This window comes from Bombina bombina, chromosome 6 (genome assembly GCF_027579735.1).
Source record: "Bombina bombina isolate aBomBom1 chromosome 6, aBomBom1.pri, whole genome shotgun sequence".
NCBI classification, from domain to species: Eukaryota; Metazoa; Chordata; class Amphibia; order Anura; family Bombinatoridae; genus Bombina; species Bombina bombina.
This window is the reverse complement of record NC_069504.1, coordinates 811632504-811645256: the sequence shown is the minus strand read 5'-3', so window position 1 is coordinate 811645256 and position 12753 is coordinate 811632504.

Genomic DNA, 12753 nt, shown 5'->3' with positions numbered 1-12753 from the left:
CTTAAATATAATTTAAATAAAACGAAATAAGTTTACTATAGTTAAATAAATGAATCCTATTTAAAACTAAAGACTTACCTGTAAAATAAACCCTAAGATAGCTGCAATATAACTAATAGTTACATTGTAGCTATTTTAGCATTTATATTTATTGTACAGGCAACTTTGTATTCATTTTAACTAGGTACAATAGTTATTAAATAGTTATTAACTATTTAATAACTACCTAGCTAAAATAAATACAAATTTACCTGTAAAATAAATCCTAACCTAAGTTACAATTACACCTAACACTACACTATCATTAAATTAACTAAATAAATGAATCATATTTAAAACAAAATACTTACCTGTAAAATAAACCCTAATATAGCTGCAATATAACTAATAGTTACATTGTAGCTATTTTAGCATTTATATTTATTTTACAGGCAACTTTGTATTTATTTTAACTAGGTACAAAAGCTATTAAATAGTTATTGACTAATTAATAGCTACCTAGTTAAAATAATTACAAAATTACCTGTAAAATAAATCCTAACCTAAGTTACAATTAAACCTAACACTACACTGTCATTAAATAAATTAACTACAAGTACCTACAATTATCTACAATTAAATAAACTAAAGTACAAAACCCCCCCACTAAATTACAAAAAAAACCAAACACTAAATTACAAAAAATAAAAAAATATTACAAGAATTTTAAACTAATTACACCTAATCTAAGCCCCCTAATAAAATAACAAAGCCCCCCAAAATAAAAAAAATGCCCTACCCTATACTAAATTACAAAAGTTAACAGCTCTATTACCTTACCAGCCCTGAACAGGGCCCTTTGCGGGGCATGCCCCAAAGAAAACAGCTCTTTTGCCTGTAAAAAAAAAAACACAATCCCCCCCCCCACATTACAACCCACCACCCACATACCCCTACTCTAACCCAAACCCCCCTTAAATAAACCTAACACTACCCCCCTGAAGATCTCCCTACCTTGAGTCGTGTTCACCCAGCCGGGCCGAAGTCTTCATCCGATGGGGCAGAAGAGGACATCCAGACCGGCAGAAGTCTTCATCCAAGCGGGGCAAGAAGAGGTCTTCCATCCATCATACAAGTACCAAAATACAAACAAACACTAAATTACCAAAAATAATAAAATATTACAATAATTTTAAACTAATTACACCTAATCTAAGCCCCCTACTAGCTATTAATATAGCTACAATATAACTAATAGTTACATTGTAGCTATTTTAGGATTTATATTTATTTTACAGGCAACTTTGTATTTATTTTAACTAGGTACAATAGCTATTAAATAGTTAATAACTACCTAGCTAAAATAAATACAAATTTACCTGTAAAATAAACCCTAACCTAAGTTACAATTACACCTAACACTACACTGTCATTAAATTAACTAAATAAATTAATCCTATATAAAACTAAATACTTACCTGTAAAATAAACCCTAATATAGCTACAATATAACTAATAGTTACATTGTAGCTATTTTAGCATTTATATTTATTTTACAGGCAACTTTGTATTTATTTTAACTAGGTACAATAGCTATTAAATAGTTATTGACTAATTAATAGCTACCTAGTTAAAATAATTACAAAATTACCTGTAAAATAAATCCTAACCTAAGTTACTATTAAACCTAACACTACACTATCATTAAATAAATTAACTACAAGTACCTACAATTAAATACAATGAAATAAACTAAACTAAAGTACAAAAAAAACAAACACTAAATTACAAAAAATAAAAAAAATTACAAGAATTTTAAACTAATTACACCTAATCTAAGCCCCCTAATAAAATAACAAAGCCCCCCAAAATAAAAAAATGCCCTACCCTATACTAAATTACAAAAGTAATCAGCTCTATTACCTTACCAGCCCTGAACAGGGCCTTTTGCGGGGGCATGCCCCCAAGAAAACAGCTCTTTTGCCTGTAAAAAAAACACAATACCCCCCCCCCCACATTACAACCCACCACCCACATACCCCTACTCTAACACTACCCCCCTGAAGATCTCTCTACCGTGTCTTCACCCAGCGGGCCGAAGTCTTCATCCGATGGGGCAGAAGAGGACATCCAGACCGGCAGAAGTCTTCATCCAAGTGAGGCAAGAAGAGGTCTTCCATCCATCAGAAGTCTTGATCCAGGCGGCATCTTCTCTGTTCATCCATCCGGAGCGGAGCGGCAGCATCCTGAAGACATCCCACGCAGAGCATCCTCTTCTTTCTTGATCCGACGACTAGGTGACTGTACCTTTAAGTGACGTCATCCAAGATGGCGTCCCTTGAATTCCGATTGGCTGATAGGATTCTATCAGCCAATCGGAATTAAGGTAGGAAAAATCTGATTGGCTGATTCAATCAGCCAATCAGATTCAAGTTCAATCCGATTGGCTGATCCAATCAGCCAATCAGATTGAGCTCGCATTCTATTGGCTGATCGGAACAGCCAATAGAATGCGAGGTCAATCTGATTGGCTGATTCCATCAGCCAATCGGATTGAACTTGAATCTGATTGGCTGATTAAATCAGCCAATCAGATTTTTCCTACCTTAATTCCGATTGGCTGATAGAATCCTATCAGCCAATCGGAATTCAAGGGACGCCATCTTGGATGATGTCACTTAAAGGTACAGTCACCTAGTCGTCGGATCAAGAAAGAAGAGGATGCTCTGCGTGGGATGTCTTCAGGATGCTGCCGCTCCGCTCCGGATGGATGAACAGAGAAGATGCCGCCTGGATCAAGACTTCTGATGGATGGAAGACCTCTTCTTGCCCCGCTTGGATGAAGACTTCTGCCGGTCTGGATGTCCTCTTCTGCCCCATCGGATGAAGACTTCGGCCCGCTGGGTGAAGACACGGTAGAGAGATCTTCAGGGGGGTAGTGTTAGGTTTATTTAAGGGCGGTTTGGGTTAGAGTAGGGGTATGTGGGTGGTGGGTTGTAATGTGGGGGGGGTATTGTGTTTTTTTTTACAGGCAAAAGAGCTGTTTTCTTTGGGTCATGCCCCCGCAAAAGGCCCTTTTAAGGGCTGGTAAGGTAATAGAGCTGATTACTTTTGTAATTTAGTATAGGGTAGGGCATTTTTTTATTTTGGGGGGCTTTGTTATTTTATTAGGGGGCTTAGATTAGGTGTAATTAGTTTAAAATTCTTGTAATTTTTTTCATTTTTTGTAATTTAGTGTTTGTTTTTTTTGTACTTTAGTTTAGTTTATTTCATTGTATTTAATTGTAGGTACTTGTAGTTAATTTATTTAATGATAGTGTAGAGTTAGGTTTAATAGTAACTTAGGTTAGGATTTATTTTACAGGTAATTTTGTAATTATTTTAACTAGGTAGCTATTAATTAGTCAATAACTATTTAATAGCCATTGTACCTAGTTAAAATAAATACAAAGTTGCCTGTAAAATAAATATAAATGCTAAAATAGCTACAATGTAACTATTAGTTATATTGTAGCTATATTAGGGTTTATTTTACAGGTAAGTATTTAGTTTTATATAGGATTAATTTATTTAGTTAATTTAATGACAGTGTAGTGTTAGGTGTAATTGTAACTTAGGTTAGGGTTTATTTTACAGGTAAATTTGTATTTATTTTAGCTAGGTAGTTATTAACTATTTAATAGCTATTGTACCTAGTTAAAATAAATACAAAGTTGCCTGTAAAATAAATATAAATCCTAAAATAGCTACAATGTAACTATTAGTTATATTGTAGCTATATTAATAGCTAGTAGGGGGCTTAGATTAGGTGTAATTAGTTTAAAATTATTGTAATATTTTATTATTTTTGCTAATTTAGTGTTTGTTTGTTTTTTTGTACTTTTCTGATGGATGGAAGACCTCTTCTTGCCCCGCTTGGATGAAGACTTCTGCCGGTCTGGATGTCCTCTTCTGCCCCATCGGATGAAGACTTCGGCCCGGCTGGGTGAACACGACTCAAGGTAGGGAGATCTTCAGGGGGGTAGTGTTAGGTTTATTTAAGGGGGGTTTGGGTTAGAGTAGGGGTATGTGGGTGGTGGGTTGTAATGTGGGGGGGGGATTGTGTTTTTTTTTTACAGGCAAAAGAGCTGTTTTCTTTGGGGCATGCCCCGCAAAGGGCCCTGTTCAGGGCTGGTAAGGTAATAGAGCTGTTAACTTTTGTAATTTAGTATAGGGTAGGGCATTTTTTTTTATTTTGGGGGGCTTTGTTATTTTATTAGGGGGCTTAGATTAGGTGTAATTAGTTTAAAATTCTTGTAATATTTTTTTATTTTTTGTAATTTAGTGTTTGTTTTTTTTTGTAATTTAGTGGGGGGGTTTTGTACTTTAGTTTATTTAATTGTAGATAATTGTAGGTACTTGTAGTTAATTTATTTAATGACAGTGTAGTGTTAGGTTTAATTGTAACTTAGGTTAGGATTTATTTTACAGGTAATTTTGTAATTATTTTAACTAGGTAGCTATTAATTAGTCAATAACTATTTAATAGCTATTGTACCTAGTTAAAATAAATACAAAGTTGTCTGTAAAATAAATATAAATGCTAAAATAGCTACAATGCAACTATTAGTTATATTGCAGCTATATTAGGGTTTATTTTACAGGTAAGTATTTTGTTTTAAATATGATTCATTTATTTAGTTAATTTAATGATAGTGTAGTGTTAGGTGTTAGTGTAACTTAGGTTAGGATTTATTTTACAGGTAAATTTGTATTTATTTTAGCTAGGTAGTTATTAAATAGTTATTAACTATTTAATAACTATTGTACCTAGTTAAAATAAATACAAAGTTGCCTGTAAAATAAATATAAATCCTAAAATAGCTACAATGTAACTATTAGTTATATTGCAGCTATCTTAGGGTTTATTTTACAGGTAAGTCTTTAGTTTTAAATAGGATTCATTTATTTAACTATAGTAAACTTATTTCGTTTTATTTAAATTATATTTAAGTTAGGGGGTGTTAGGGTTAGACTTAGGTTTAGGGGTTAATAACCTTATTATAGTAGCGGCGACGATGGGGGCGGGAGATTAGGGGTTAATAATTGTAGGTAGGTGGCGGCGATGTTAGGGAGGGCAGATTAGGGGTTAATAAAATGTATTATAGTGTTTGCGAGGCGGGAGTGCGGCGGTTTAGGGGTTAATACATTTATTATAGTGGCGGCGATTTGCGGTCGGCAGATTAGGGGTTAATACTTGTAGTTAGATTGCGGCGACGTTGGGGGGAGGCAGATTAGGGGTTAATAACTATAATGTAGGGGTCGGCGGTGTTAGGGACAGCAGGTTAGGGGTTAATAGCTATAATGTAGGCGGCGGCGATATCGGGTCGGCAGATTAGGGGTTAATACTTATAGTTAGATTGCGGCGACGTTGGGGGGGGCAGATTAGGGGTTAATAACTATAATGTAGGGGTCGGCGGTGTTAGGGACAGCAGATTAGGGGTTAATAGCTATAATGTAGGCGGAGGCGATATTCGGTCGGCAGATTAGGGGTTAATAAAATAATGCAGGTGTCAGCGATAGCGGAGGCAGCAGATTAGGGGTTAATAAGTGTCAGATTAGGGGTGTTTAGAGACTCGGGGTACATGTTAGGGTGTTAGGTGCAGACTTAGTGTTTCCCCATAGGAAACAATGGGGCTGCGGTGTTAGTTTTTTTTCAGCCGAAACTCCCATTGTTTCCTATGGGGAAATGCCGAATCTTAACGAGCTAATTCGGATTTATTCGGAGATACAGCAGCTATTTCGGATTCATTCGGTAGATTCGGAAGTATTTTAATTCGGAAATCCGAATCGATCCGAATCTCCGAATTTACCGAATTTACCGAATTTCCGAATTAATCCGAAACGAACCGCACATGTCTAATGCTCTCTCCTGCTTGATTTTGGCAATTAGTCGAGGGAGCAGAGGAAACGGTGGAAACACATAAGCCAGGTTGAAAAACCAGGGCGCTGCTAGAGCATCTATCAGCGTCGCCTTGGGATCCCTGGACCTGGATCCGTAACAAGGAAGCTTGGCGTTCTGGCGAGACGCCATTAGATCCAGTTCTGGTTTGCCCCAACGATGAATCAATTGTGCAAAGACCTCCGGATGGAGTTCCCACTCCCCCGGATGAAAAGTCTGTCGACTTAGAAAATCCGCCTCCCAGTTCTCTACACCTGGGATATGGATAGCTGACAGGTGGCAAGAGTGAATCTCTGCCCAGCGAATTATTTTTGAGACTTCTAACATCGCTAGGGAACTTCTTGTTCCCCTTGATGGTTGATGTAAGCCACAGTCGTGATGTTGTCCGACTGAAATCTGATGTACCTCAGAGTTGCTAACTGAGGCCAAGCCTGAAGAGCATTGAATATCGCTCTCAGTTCCAGAATATTTATTGGAAGGAGTGTCTCCTCCTGAGTCCACGATCCCTGAGCCTTCAGGGAGTTCCAGACTGCACCCCAACCTAGAAGGCTGGCATCTGTTGTTACAATTGTCCAATCTGGCCTGCGAAAGGTCATACCTTTGGACAGATGGACCCGAGATATGTAAGCGTGCAAACGGCACTATGTCCATTGCCGCTACCATTAAGCCGATTACTTCCATGCACTGAGCCACCGAAGGGCGCGGAATGGAATGAAGAACACGGCAGGAATTTAGAAGCTTTGATAACCTGGACTCCGTCAGGTAAATTTTCATTTCTACAGAATCTATGAGTCCCTAGGAAGGAAACTCTTGTGAGTGGGGATAGAGAACTCTTTTCCTCGTTCACCTTCCACCCATGCGACCTCAGAAATGCCAGTACTATGTCCGTATGAGACTTGGCAATTTGGAAGTTTGACGCCTGTATCAGGATGTCGTCTAAATAAGGGGCCACTGATATGCCCCGCGGCCTTAGGACCGCCAGAAGCGACCCTAGAACCTTTGTGAAGATTCTTGGGGCTGTAGCTAATCCAAAAAGAAGAGCTATGAACTGGTAATGCCTGTCCAGAAAGGCAAACCTGAGAAACCGATGATGATCTTTGTGTATCGGAATATGAAGATAAGCATCCTTTAGATCCACTGTAGTCATATATTGACCCTCCTTGATCATAGGTAGGATGGTACGAATAGTTTCCATCTTGAATGATGGAACTCTGAGGAATTTGTTTAAGATCTTTAGATCCAAAATTGGTCTGAAGGTTCCCTCTTTTTTGGGAACCACAAACAGATTTGAGTAAAAACCCTGTCCCTGTTCCTCCTTTGGGACTGGATGGATCACTCCCATAACTAGGAGGTCTCGTACACCGTGTAAGAATGCCTCTCTCTTTATCTGGTTTGCAGATAATTGTGAAAGGTGAAATCTCCCTTTTGGGGGGGAAGCTTTGAAGTCCAGAAGATATCCCTGGGATATAATTTCCAACGCCCAGGGATCCTGAACATCTCTTGCCCACGCCTGGGCGAAGAGTGAGAGTCTGCCCCCTACTAGATCCGCTACCGGATAGGGGGCCGTTCCTTCATGCTGTCTTAGAGGCAGCAGCAGGCTTTTTGGCCTGCTTACCTTTGTTCCAGGTCTGGTTTGGCCTCCAGACCGTCTTGGACTGAGCAAAAGTTCCCTCTTGTTTTGCATTAGAGGAAGTTGATGCCGCACCTGCCTTGAAGTTTCGAAAGGCACGAAAATTAGACTGTTTGGCCCTTGATTTGGACCTGTCCTGAGGAAGGGCATGACCTTTTCCTCCAGTGATATCAGCAATAATCTCCTTCAAACCAGGCCCGAATAGGGTCTGCCCCTTGAAGGGAATGTTAAGCAGCTTAGACTTTGAAGTAACGTCAGCTGACCATGATTTAAGTCATAGCGCCCTACGTGCCTGTATAGCAAAACCAGAATTCTTAGCTGTTAGTTTAGTCAAATGAACAATGGCACCAGAAACAAAAGAATTGGCTAGCTTAAGTGCTCTAAGTTTGCCAAGTATGTCATCCAATGGAGTCGCTACCTGTAAAGCCTCTTCCAGAGACTCAAACCAGAACGCCGCAGCTGCAGTGACAGGAGCAATGCATGCAAGGGGCTGTAGGATAAAACCTTGTTGAATAAACATTTTCTTAAGGTAACCTTCTAATTTTTTATCCATTGGATCTGAAAAAGCACAACTGTCCTCGACAGGGATAGTAGTACGCTTTGCTAGAGTAGAAACTGCTCCCTCCACCTTAGGGACTGTCTGCCATAAGTCCCGTGTGGTGGCGTCTATAGGAAACATTTTTCTAAAAATAGGAGGTGGAGAGAACGGCACACCTGGCCTATCCCATTCCTTAGTAATAATTTCTGTAAACCTTTTAGGTATTGGAAAAACATCAGTACACACCGGCACTGCAAAGTATTTATCCACAGTAGCGTGAATTTCTTCGTGGTCCTGGATGTCCGACCGCTAACGGCTTCTATATAGCATATGAGGGATATATTGCACTCTCACCTGCTCTTCTTCTGACCGATATAGACACTTCGTTCTGGTCACACCGTCTCGTAAAACCTCCGGGATCACTGATATTCCACTCTCTCGTGGTTTAGAGATTTCCCTTCGGCGTCTGACGTCACGATACACGTGCTTAGTTGCGGCCAATCAGTGAATGAGTCATCCGAGCTGGCAGCGTTGCTCCTCTCCTATATGTTAAGCCGGTCTTGGCATGTATTCTGTGCTGTCTTACCCGGAGCCCCCTCGGGTGGGCTGGATTGCCCTTTTACAGTACACACCGGCCCTCTTCCAGGTCGGGTATATATGAATTCCAAAACAATGGTACTGTTTAAGATAAAAGTTCTCTTTATTAGGACAAGTTAAAACAAAGTTGCTCACGTGCAGTAATATTAAAAATCAGAAACACTACTTAAAGGCCAGTCTGACATGTTTCGGCTGTCCGCCTTATTCATAGACTCACTAACTATTGGTCGCCTGTGGAGCTTTATACGCTCCCTCGCAACCTCATTGGTTGCTAATAAGTGTGCTTGTTAACCCTTTCTATACTGGACAGTTAGAGGTAATATTGTTTGAAATGAAGGTTATGTTTTCTCTCAAATATATGTATAATAACCTCACACATGCAGTTCTGCTCGGATTAGTACTATGCTTTTGGGTCCACTTCCAATCTATGTATTAGTTTATCAACAAGTGTCATCTACTCATAGGATTAATAAAGTTTATCCATTTGCGTGCAATTGTCATTGTTTACAATGCGTTTATGACACTTATATATGAACTATTTGGAAGTGTTACATTTACCCAATAATAGTTACCATCTCACAACCAAAATGTGACAATTAGGATATTTACAATAATAACAATAATTCTTTTCGAAAATTCAACCATACTTTATCAATGGCGAGATTCGTATTTGTCCATTGATGGTTACAATTGGTGCAATACCATTATTTAATACTGTCATATAATTACAACACTCTATCTATAGCTATATCATTGTATCCAAAGTGTTACACTAAAATGTCCTCGGCTCATGATTGATTTAATTTCTAATATCAATATATTATTATTTTTATATTTATCTTGATTTTAAGTGTACAGTGGGATATGGTTATTATGTTTGTATGACCAGGTTATCTTAGTGTTTGTTTCTCTCCCAAAAATTAATGATATCGTTCTCTATATTCATTCCTATTGGTCTTCGTGTATTAAGAGTAAAGATCCAATAAGCCTCTCTATGGAACAGCTCCTTGACTCTATCACCTCCTCTTGGTTTCTTATTTATAACATCTATAATCATCCATCTGAATGATTCAACTTTACCTTGATGTTCAAATAAGAAATGTTTAGCCACACCAGTGGTGGTCTTCTCCTTATCAATATCATTCAAGTGCTCACGGATTCTGCTCCTAGCCTCCCGTGAGGTACAACCCACGTACTGGACCCTGCAAATTGAACACTCTACCATATATATGACAAATTCTGTTCTACAATTTGTACATTGTTTACAATCATAGACCTTTGTCGTATGTGCTGACTGAAACACCTTTCTGCACATAGTGAAACTGCACGCCGTGCAGCTTCTTGTGCCACATCTGTAGTGACCTTTACAATTTAGCCAACTACTTTGCTTGGCTGGTCTTCTAAGGGCACTAGGCGAGATAATATTCCCAATAGTGACATTTCTTCTAGACGTGAATCTACAGCCCTTATCTATTACTTTATTCAATACATCATCTCCTCGTAAAATAGGGAGATTCTTCTTTATTATGTTACAAATTTCTTTGTATTGACTAGTATAGGTTGTTACAAATGTGACTTCTCCCTTGGTATCAGTATTAGCTCTCTTTGGCTGTAACAATGTTTCTCTTGATATGTACCCTACTTCTTTATACGCTTTGTTTATGGGTCCTTCCGGATAACCCCTTTCTCTCAATTTCTCCAACAATGCTGCACTTTCCACCTGGTAATCTGATTCACTAGAGCAGTTACGTTTCGCCCTAATAAATTGTCCTTTTGCCACGCCGTAATGCATGTGGCGAGGGTGACAACTCTTTGCATGTATCAGCGAATTTGCTGATATTGGCTTAGTGTACAATTTAGTTGTGACCTTCTTTTTCTCACGGTCACCCATTAGTGTAACATCTAGATAATCAATTTTAATGGAGTTAAACACAGATGTAAACTCCAAGCCAACCTTGTTGTCATTAAGGTATGCAACAAATTTGTCACTTTCTGTCATATTACCTGACCATATGAATAGCAAATCGTCTATGTAACGTTTGTATCCTATAATCTGTCCTCTGTATGGGTTCGTATCTGCAAAGACGTGGGATAGCTCCCACCAGCCCATGAAAAGATTTGCATAGGCTGGTGCAAACTTGGCTCCCATGGCCGTCCCACGTCTCTGCAGATAGTATTTACCCCCAAATTCAAAATAATTGTGACTCAGTAAAAACTCTATGGATTGTACAATGTAATCTTTAAGCACTGTGGTGTAATCACTTAGCACATCCAGCATATATCTCACTGCCACCAAGCCTTCACTATGTGGAGTTTTTACTGAGTCACAATTATTTTGAATTTGGGGGTAAATACTATCTGCAGAGACGTGGGACGGCCATGGGAGCCAAGTTTGCACCAGCCTATGCAAATCTTTTCATGGGCTGGTGGGAGCTATCCCACATCTTTGCAGATACGAACCCATACAGAGGACAGATTATAGGATACAAACGTTACATAGACGATTTGCTATTCATATGGTCAGGTAATATGACAGAAAGTGACAAATTTGTTGCATACCTTAATGACAACAAGGTTGGCTTGGAGTTTACATCTGTGTTTAACTCCATTAAAATTGATTATCTAGATGTTACACTAATGGGTGACCGTGAGAAAAAGAAGGTCACAACTAAATTGTACACTAAGCCAATATCAGCAAATTCGCTGATACATGCAAAGAGTTGTCACCCTCGCCACATGCATTACGGCGTGGCAAAAGGACAATTTATTAGGGCGAAACGTAACTGCTCTAGTGAATCAGATTACCAGGTGGAAAGTGCAGCATTGTTGGAGAAATTGAGAGAAAGGGGTTATCCGGAAGGACCCATAAACAAAGCGTATAAAGAAGTAGGGTACATATCAAGAGAAACATTGTTACAGCCAAAGAGAGCTAATACTGATACCAAGGGAGAAGTCACATTTGTAACAACCTATACTAGTCAATACAAAGAAATTTGTAACATAATAAAGAAGAATCTCCCTATTTTACGAGGAGATGATGTATTGAATAAAGTAATAGATAAGGGCTGTAGATTCACGTCTAGAAGAAATGTCACTATTGGGAATATTATCTCGCCTAGTGCCCTTAGAAGACCAGCCAAGCAAAGTAGTTGGCTAAATTGTAAAGGTCACTACAGATGTGGCACAAGAAGCTGCACGGCGTGCAGTTTCACTATGTGCAGAAAGGTGTTTCAGTCAGCACATACGACAAAGGTCTATGATTGTAAACAATGTACAAATTGTAGAACAGAATTTGTCATATATATGGTAGAGTGTTCAATTTGCAGGGTCCAGTACGTGGGTTGTACCTCACGGGAGGCTAGGAGCAGAATCCGTGAGCACTTGAATGATATTGATAAGGAGAAGACCACCACTGGTGTGGCTAAACATTTCTTATTTGAACATCAAGGTAAAGTTGAATCATTCAGATGGATGATTATAGATGTTATAAATAAGAAACCAAGAGGAGGTGATAGAGTCAAGGAGCTGTTCCATAGAGAGGCTTATTGGATCTTTACTCTTAATACACGAAGACCAATAGGAATGAATATAGAGAACGATATCATTAATTTTTGGGAGAGAAACAAACACTAAGATAACCTGGTCATACAAACATAATAACCATATCCCACTGTACACTTAAAATCAAGATAAATAAAAAAATAATAATATATTGATATTAGAAATTAAATCAATCATGAGCCGAGGACATTTTAGTGTAACACTTTGGATACAATGATATAGCTATAGATAGAGTGTTGTAATTATATGACAGTATTAAATAATGGTATTGCACCAATTGTAACCATCAATGGACAAATACGAATCTCGCCATTGATAAAGTATGGTTGAATTTTCGAAAAGAATTATTGTTATTATTGTAAATATCCTAATTGTCACATTTTGGTTGTGAGATAGTAACTATTATTGGGTAAATGTAACACTTCCAAATAGTTCATATATAAGTGTCATAAACGCATTGTAAACAATGACAATTGCACGCAAATGGATAAACTTTATTAATCCTAT